We start from the raw sequence: 8,827 nt of genomic DNA, 5'->3' as shown, positions 1-8,827 counted from the left end.
GTGTACCTTTCGCCTCCCAGATGTCCCTAATTTTTCTCCCTGACGTCTTTTTAAAATAGGGAGAGTATTGAGACAATTCATTGAAATTAGCCAGCTAACTGTCATTTTAATTTCACAAATAAATTCAATCAGAAGAGGAGGAATTGGTATCAAAAGGGAGCAGTTGCCCTTCTGATAGGACTAATATTGGTCTTGATGTTGCGCCTATCACAGGTTGTCACCAGTTTCGACCCAAAAGCGAATCGTCATGGCCCTGTTCAAGCTGGCATCCTGCACCAAGTAGTGGGGAAACTTTCGGTCTTAGTATAAGGACCATCCATCGATGTGTATATGCTGTGTGCTCAGCTGTTAAAGAAAAACTGATGTGGTGTAATATCAGTGTTTACATATATGATACATTCCTGATTAGGGCTGTAAATAATGATTATTTTGATAATCGATTAATCTAACGATTATTAGAACAATTATTCGACTATTCGTGCGATTATTGCAACGATTAATCATTAGTTCTTAACCGACTATTCAGCTTGTGCCCCGACTTAAAATGTTGTATTAAACGTGCTTACTAACATTAAAGAGGACAAAATCGTCTTTTAAAAATACCTCTAAATGACATTCACTGAATTAAAGGGAAAAAATACTTTTTATTATGTTTCATTCAGTAAAGAAATTCACTACAAAAAAATCCTATTGTTATCAAATGTTTTTGTCTTGTTTCCCATTTAAAATTGTCTAAAAATCATTAAAACAAGTTACATTTACTTGAGAAGCAACAAATAAGATATTTAGACAGAGAATATATCTTAAATATAAGTCTATTTCATATATCAGTGTGTATTTTCACTTGGTTATACTTCTGCGAGAGGAGTAAAGACAAAATAAACTTATATTCAAGATCTATTCTCTAAAAGCAAGTTTAAATATCTTATATGCTGCTTCTCAGGTGAATGCATCTTTTTTAAAGGATTTTTAGATATTTCATTGTATTTTTAATATTATATTCAACATTTTCAGATAACAATTTTTTCTTCTGCAGTATACTCAAAGTAAATGTATGTTGTTTTAAAGGAGTTTTAGATATTTATATTGGAAAACAAGCCAAAACAAAAACAAATCAAAAAAGTATTTTGTTGCAGTGTATAATGGGGTGAAGACTTCCCTCTCTCACCTTTCTGTTCACTTCAATCCATCTTTAACTCTCAAACAACAAACTATCTCTTATTAATAAAGCTGCGTATTGCCAGTTTTCTTCATGATAAGAAATGCACAGTGACACACATATTATGATTCAATAAGTCACAAGCCATCATGTTATAATCTAGCTGCATTAAGCATGCGCACTCGAGGGATGAGCATCCCCACGACAGTGTGTGCAACAGCCGGGTGCACTTTCAATCTCTCCCCCTTAGATCGGGACATTCGTGCAACTCATAGAAGAGGTGCTGACCACACAGAGAAATGCCAGTTTCGGAGTTTGTAGTTATTTACATGATCTGCTTCTGTATTATTTGAACTTTATTAAAGCTATAATGCATTAAATATAACTGCATTTAAGATGTAACACCAGGGAGTTTCCTTTATAAGAGCTCCGACTCCGCTTACTCCACAACGAGAGTGCTTCTGTATTTACTTATTTTGTATTTTTGCATTATAATTCCCTCATACATTGCGATCTACATCACCTGAAGCTGTGAAATTTTAGAGTGCATCTGGACAGGGAGCTGTGTAATTCTTCATCTCCTCATAGAGGAGCAGCTGCAGTGCTGCTGTCGCTCATCATCAACGGAGTTTAATGTGATCTCATGTTATGTTAAATGAGATCAAACGACTATTCGACAATGAACATTTTTGTCGACAATTTTTTATTGTCAACATTGTCTAACTTCGACTAATTTTTTCAGCCCTATTCCTGATATTCAATAGGCTATTTTGAACAATCATCTAATCTAAAGCATTGCCATCACAACTGCATTATGTCCCGCATATTTGTCCAACAATTTTTAACGACCAACTGAACTTGATTGTCATATAAAATTAATTTTAGCATCATAATGCAATTTGCATTTTCTGAAGAAGCTCAGCAAATGCGATCCGAGGTTAACTTTTTCTCCCAATTTGGAATGCCCAATTCCCACTACTTAGTAGGTCCTCGTGGTGGCGCGGTTACTCACCTCAATGTGGGTGGCGGAGGACAAGTCTCAGTTGCCTCCACTTCTGAGACAGTCAATCCGTGCATCTTATCATGTTGCTTGCTGTGCATGACACCACGGAGAATCACAGCATAGGAGACTTATGCTATTCTCCTCGATCCACGCACAATTTACCTCTCGCCCCATTGAGAGTGAGAACCCCTAATCGCGACCACGAGGAGGTTACCCCATGTGACTCTACCGTCCCTAGCAACCGGGCCAATTTGGTTGCTTAGGAGACCTGGCTGGAGTCACTCAGCACACCCTAGATTCGAATTCGTGACTCCAGGGGTGGTAGTCAGCTTCAGTACTCGCTGAGCTACCCAGGCCCTAAAGAGGGTTAGATTTAAAATATTTAAAAGTTTTAAAATGTTCAAAAGCTAGTTTTCTGAAAGTGAACTCAGCATTGGACTAATAGTTTATAGTCTGGAAAAAAGTGTAGAACATTCTGAGAATGTCATTCAGCCGACTTTTTTGTCTACAGAACAGGGTAATGCTAATTTAAGTTTGTGTAAAGAAAAGGTATAGGCCTAACAATATTATTTTTTTGTTTGGTAATTAATGTTTTTTTATTTTAATGCTTGATTAGTAATTTATTTAATTTAATACAGGCAATTTTGCCAGCATTTTTTCAAAAGTAAGCTAAACAGTAATTTTATAGAATTGGGCTATGCTAGTGTTCCAATAAAGCACACTAAAACTTTTCTCCTAGTATTGTGTATTTTTAATTTAAAACATATTTGTGCACAGAAAATATATTTTTTGTATTGTGGGCTAACTCCATGACTGCTGTCTATTATTTTGAATGGTGTGGAAAAGCAAATGTAATAAATAAACGGATGGCCACCACGATTAAATTAATCGCAAAGACTGGCCATTCATTTGTTCTCCGTGCGCTTGTCGATGTGCATGATACGAGATATTTGTGTTGGCACTCCTGGAAGTGTCATGATGCAGATGTGTTTGCAGCATCATATCTGTGCAGGTATGCCGTTAAGACCAATCCATAACAGTGCAAGTAATGCTTCATGTACAATAAATTGGCTTTCAAGAATGTATACCTTGTCGTTATGATCAACACAGGCTAACGATTTGGATAAATTCTGTCATGTGACACTATTTTTGCATTAATGCCAATTTTCTCGACAAAAAGTGTTTCCAAACCAGTTTTTCACGACATGTGAAGTATCGGGTTTGTGCGCTAGAGTTAAACGGAAAAATATTATGTCGACACTTGTGAAATTTTAGCGATAAGATCAGTTTCCATCAGCTATATCGGTAAACTTTTTGATGCGCTACACCTTTTGTCGCAAAAAAACCCCCTGAATGGAAATGTAGTTAATGATGAAACTGTTGTTGACCTAAGTGCTTGGTTTCCTATCAGGTGTGTCGTTAGTCTTTTCATCTTGTGTATGTCGGATACAATGTCACATTCACCTTTGTTGACATTTACTAAGATCAGATAAATCATATTGTTTAAGAGGGAAATCAGTTTACATAGCCTGTAAGATTAGAGTCCTGCACTACATTTGATTGGCTGAAATCCTTTCCTAATTCAAGAAAGGGGAGGAGTTATGGCAAAGTGATGCTATTCTAGGTGGTTGTCTCAGTATCTTTCACTTGAAACATGCAAATGTTTTATAAAAGCCTCTAGTTGCTGCAAGCATGCTTTGCTAGGTGAAAGAATGAATAACTGAATAGTTAACCGAGTGACTGACTATCTGTGCACATTCCTATGAACTTCACTTTGTGAGGGGTAGGAATTCTTTCAGATGCAAGTTTGGCATTTAATTAGATGGAAATCACACAAGTGCATAAAAACGTCCCCTTTAGTTGCATCAGGGTTTGGTGAATGACCCTGGTTAAACGTATACCCTCATTGGGGCCTTATGTCATGGTTGAACATTTTATGTCGTGTGGTCGGAAATGAAGACTAGATAGTTGGTTAATAAGTGCTGGGATAATAAGGGTAGTGAGAAAGTTTGCATGAGTAAGTAGTTATGTAACATTTTGTTGGTGTATTTTATGCATAAGTAGTTGAAACTGTCTTGATTTGAGAGCTGTGGTTCTGGCTATGACTTTATTGGTGTTTTAAAATGGAAGAACTGTTAGTAACTTCATCATTTCGTAGAAAGCCACTGGAAAAACCCAGGTCAGATGAGGAGACCAATCTCATTTATCAATTCAAAACATAAACATATCTACTAGTTATAGAGCGTTTGCCCACAAAAAGATTCCTTAAAACCAATTATATCCATATATAGAGTATAGGATTACACAAAAGAACAGTATTTGAGCAAAGGATAAATCCAAAGTGATGTTTATGTGTGTGAATAGATATCCCTCTGTTTCTGGCTATGGCTAGTTGCACTGGAGGACAGCCAAGTCATGACAGGAGACAAAGGAAAGAGGGAGATATCCAAGGACATATCTACTTTTTGGCAGCCGATCCAAACCAAATATCAGAACAAGAACACCTTTTGGCAGCATGCTATACGGGGGGAGGTGGAGGGGCATTTAATTTTTTGACTACAGCCATTTTGTTTTCTCTGTGGTTGAAATTCCTATCTCTCCTCAGTTTAGAATTTACATTTTGGCAGTTATCATTTGCTTTTGTCATAGAAGAAAACAAGAGAAGCACAGTTAGTCTTCTGCAAATTCAAGTGAGATTGACTGCACAAAGTTTGCTGAAAAGGATCACATACAGTGTTTGTGTTACTCTGGAGAGCCAGCACCATTGATTTTGATGACTGATAACTTGCCACTAATCAGTGGTCAAATTCAGAGTGAACTGTACTGCCAGCTCTAATCTACCTTTGATCTTAGGTTGATTCATAAATTAGATCAAATAAACCTTATCACAGCTACTGAAACCATTAAGAACATATTTTTTCATATAGTATGCAATGCTTTGAATAAGTAGCAAGTAACTGAATGCTTGTATTTTGGGCTGCACGATTTGGTCCAAAAGTCATGTTTTCCCACATTTTGCGATTGCTATTTAAACCGGCGAAACAATGAACATTTGACATTTCATTTAGTTGCTGCCTGGATATCAAGACTAAAAGCACAAAAGGCTAAATAATCACAATGTAACAGCAGTTTGCAAGGTAACTGCTAAGCAGGCAATACTACAATTTTGAGGAATTCCACACTCCGCTCACAATAAAAAACATAGTTATTCTGTGTTGGAGCTATGGACTACAAACAAATCAGTGTTGTGTCTTCTCTTTGACCAGTTTGTTCAGCACCACTGGATTACATTTTATTTGATTAATTGTGTATACTTAGTTGTTGGAATTTTTTTCAAAGCCTAAATGCGTATTATATGCGCAGATAGTCCCGTCACAAACTCATGCTATTGGTTGAGCCAGTGTTGCTGTTTCGGGCTGGTCGGGATGCTCAGATATACAGTTTTGATAGTGCCACACAGTGTTCAGTGTTTTTTTTTTCCTTTTTTTTTTTTCTAGGAAATCGACCTATGAATGGCTTATTTATAGCTTTCTTTCTGCATATTAATCTGGGATAAGTTAATGTATTTTAACCAGGGACTAAATACGGTTCAAGGAACAAGAACAGAAACAGAACACGAACAACCTTTTTAACAGAACGTAACCGAAAACTTGAACAAAGTGATTTTCAATTGTTTCAGAGTAAAAACATTATTTCTAAACGCTGGTAACTGGTTATAACCGGTTAATTTTGTTCAGATAATTTTTTCATGAAACAATTGGTTTGATCCTGAAGGAAACTGCTGCATCACACATTTCTTTGCCTAATTACCTGTTGTGGATGAAGCATTCTCTGAATGAAGACCTTTTTAACAACTATGTATAAATACTACATACACTGTACATGCACAGCTAATCCAGGTACAATGAAAACATTATTAGGGGTAAAAAGGACATCAGTTGTTTCCAAGTCTTTACTGAATTATTGTTAGATGTGATGCATTTATACAGATTTGATGCTGCCGGGTTTTTGACTCAGAATCAAATCTGTAAATAAAATTACACATAACTGTTAATTAACTGCTTGTTATGATTTCTATGCAGATAATTCCACCACACAGGGAAAAAAAAAAATTAATTGCTTATTTTAGCTTATTTTGGTGAGGCAAGTGGCTTATTTTGGGCTTGTTTTTGCAGACCAGGATGACTCTACCCCCCCTGGCAACTAGGCCAATTTGGTTGCTTAGGAGACCTGGCTGGAGTCACTCAGCACACCCTGGATTTGAACTCGCAACTCAATACTCGCTGAACTACCCAGGCCCCTATGAACCATTCTTTTATTTTGTTTTAACTGGTTACCTTTTGGAAAGGAAGCTGCGGAAATTATTAACCGGAACGGAAAAATACAGTTTTTGCTCAGAATGAACCGAAATGAAAAACTATTTTGTTTTTAGTCCCTGATTTTAAATAGGGCTGGGAAATTTAACACATTCATTTCAATATTATTTGAACGCATCAAAAAATTAATGCATTATCTCTTTTGTTTTTTTTTTACTTCCTGAGACTTCACGTGATAGGAGAAAGGTGTTCCGAGTGGTTCCTGGCAGGCTACTTCATTATTGGATTAGGGTGGGGGCAGGGTTAGGGCATCTGCTGCCTGCCAGGAACAAACAGTAACATTGGCATCTATACATTTTCAGCAGGTACTCGCTTAAGTCAAGTGCACATCCTCACACAGAAACTGATTGTGTGAAGCAGTGCATGCTTATTCATTAATTCAGTTAATGGATTATAAAGGATCCTAAAGAAGCCAATGCAACAAGGCAAACATGCCTTTCATTCTCTTTAGCACCTTGTCTCATTAGTGATGCCTGTTACGGCAGCTCTGCTATTCAAGAAACAAGATTTTCTTACTACTTTCCTTACTAAAATCAAAGTTATGGTCAGCCTGCCCATCCACTGTGCATGCCTTGGCGCTGCTGTGATTTTGTCAGGTCAATGGAAAAGAAAGCATGATTGTTAGACAGCACACACATTATTTGGTTTAATTCTGTTTCAATCAGCCTCACAACCAGTGTCTGTTTATTTATGTCTCACCACTGATTTAGAATATACTTTGTATAGCTGCCCAAAGCTACGGCACATAGGGTGTGTAATTGAGCCGTCATGACAATTGATGTCTGCCTTGGAACAAATATGGCTAGGATTTTGAAGTTTCCTTTTGTGTGTAGGACTGCTAGGCATGTGTTGACAGTGCCTCACATGTGGGGCCTTTTGATGGTAGTCACTGTATACACCTTATTTAATCCAACATGGATGAAAATAAGACTGAGAGTAGGACTGCACCTAACGATTATTTTTTTATCGATTAATCTAACGCTTATTTTTCCGATTAGTCGATTAATATAATGACTAATTTGCTGATTATTCTAAAGAGTTTTATAAATATTACTTGATTAATATAACAATGAATTAACCCAAAATAAATATAAAAAACTTGTCATTAATATTTCAGTATTTTATTAAATCATCTTCTCTTATACACAAACAGATGTACAAGAAACAAAGTGTGCACTGCAGGGCATTATTCTGCAACAAAAAAAAAGTGTTACTATGAATGCAAACTTTAATACAGTGAAAAAGACACTCTATTAGCATAACATATATATATATATATAGGAGAGACTGACAGGCAGGAATTTGGACAATAGTTGCTGCAAGCCTCTTATAATTTACCAATTGGTGTGCGAGAAGGCGGGACTTACAAAGAGGGGTTAAAGCAATGCAAATATGCGCGCACACACACAATTAAGTATTAGACCAGATGCACATCATAATGCAACTAAAGCCGAATCTCGGACATTTTCGCAAATTTAGAAATCCCGGCTGGACACACTTTTAAGGTCCGAAAAGAGGACATGTCCGGGAAAAAAAGGACGTATGGTCACCCTACGTTAGCAGCGGTGCAGAAATTACTTTTAACATGGGGTGATGAGGAAACATTTAGAAAATCAATTTAAAGTGACTACTACTTACAGAAACACATGCTGTAATACTAATATGTCATGCTTGGGTGGGGACAAAAACTAAACAGGACTTACGGTGCTGCCTTGCTGCCGTCTTGACAAAGCGCCCCGGGATGCTTTCGCTTCAAGTGTTTGTTCATGGCGGTTGTACTGCTGTGATAAGCCATTTCCAATTTGCACAGCTTACACAGCACCACATTGTTGGGTCTCTGGCTAAAATAGTCCCATGCTTTAGATGACCGTGGGCGAGTTTTATTTAGCTGCAGCTTGTTCTTCGGGGGAATCCATGCTTAAACCAGGCGCTGCCATTTTAATTACTCCATTGCGACGCGCCGACGCATGTTATGCAAATCGACGTATTTCTGTAATCGATTACGTCGAGGAATCGTCCCAGAACTTGTCACACTAATGGCACTTTTCCAGCTAGCAGTCATGCTATTGTTTATGGTCAGTAATGTTCTTGAGTTGTTGTTGCTAGTTTGTTTTGTGTTGCAGTAATTCGTGCAATACAAGCAAATTGTACAAACTTTCTGTTTCAGTTTCAGATGTGTTTGTTTCTCGTTTATGATGATGTCACGGCAGTAGATGCGGTGTAACTATGACGATCAGCCTATAATCCCACCCATGTTGAAGCTGCACTAAACTGCAGTGGAAAAGCAAG

General features: G+C 37.3%; 1 protein-coding gene across 1 annotated transcript in view; it reads left to right on the top strand.

Moving 5' to 3' along the window:
* Positions 1-8,827, top strand: part of LOC127439797 (SET-binding protein-like) — a 140,426-nt gene that overhangs the window by 1,448 nt on the left and 130,151 nt on the right. The gene's annotated exons all lie outside the window — the stretch shown is intronic.

This window comes from Myxocyprinus asiaticus, chromosome 4 (genome assembly GCF_019703515.2).
Source record: "Myxocyprinus asiaticus isolate MX2 ecotype Aquarium Trade chromosome 4, UBuf_Myxa_2, whole genome shotgun sequence".
Classification (NCBI taxonomy): domain Eukaryota; kingdom Metazoa; phylum Chordata; class Actinopteri; order Cypriniformes; family Catostomidae; genus Myxocyprinus; species Myxocyprinus asiaticus.
Note: the sequence above shows the minus strand (reverse complement) of the source record. Positions and strands in the feature narration are given on the sequence as shown.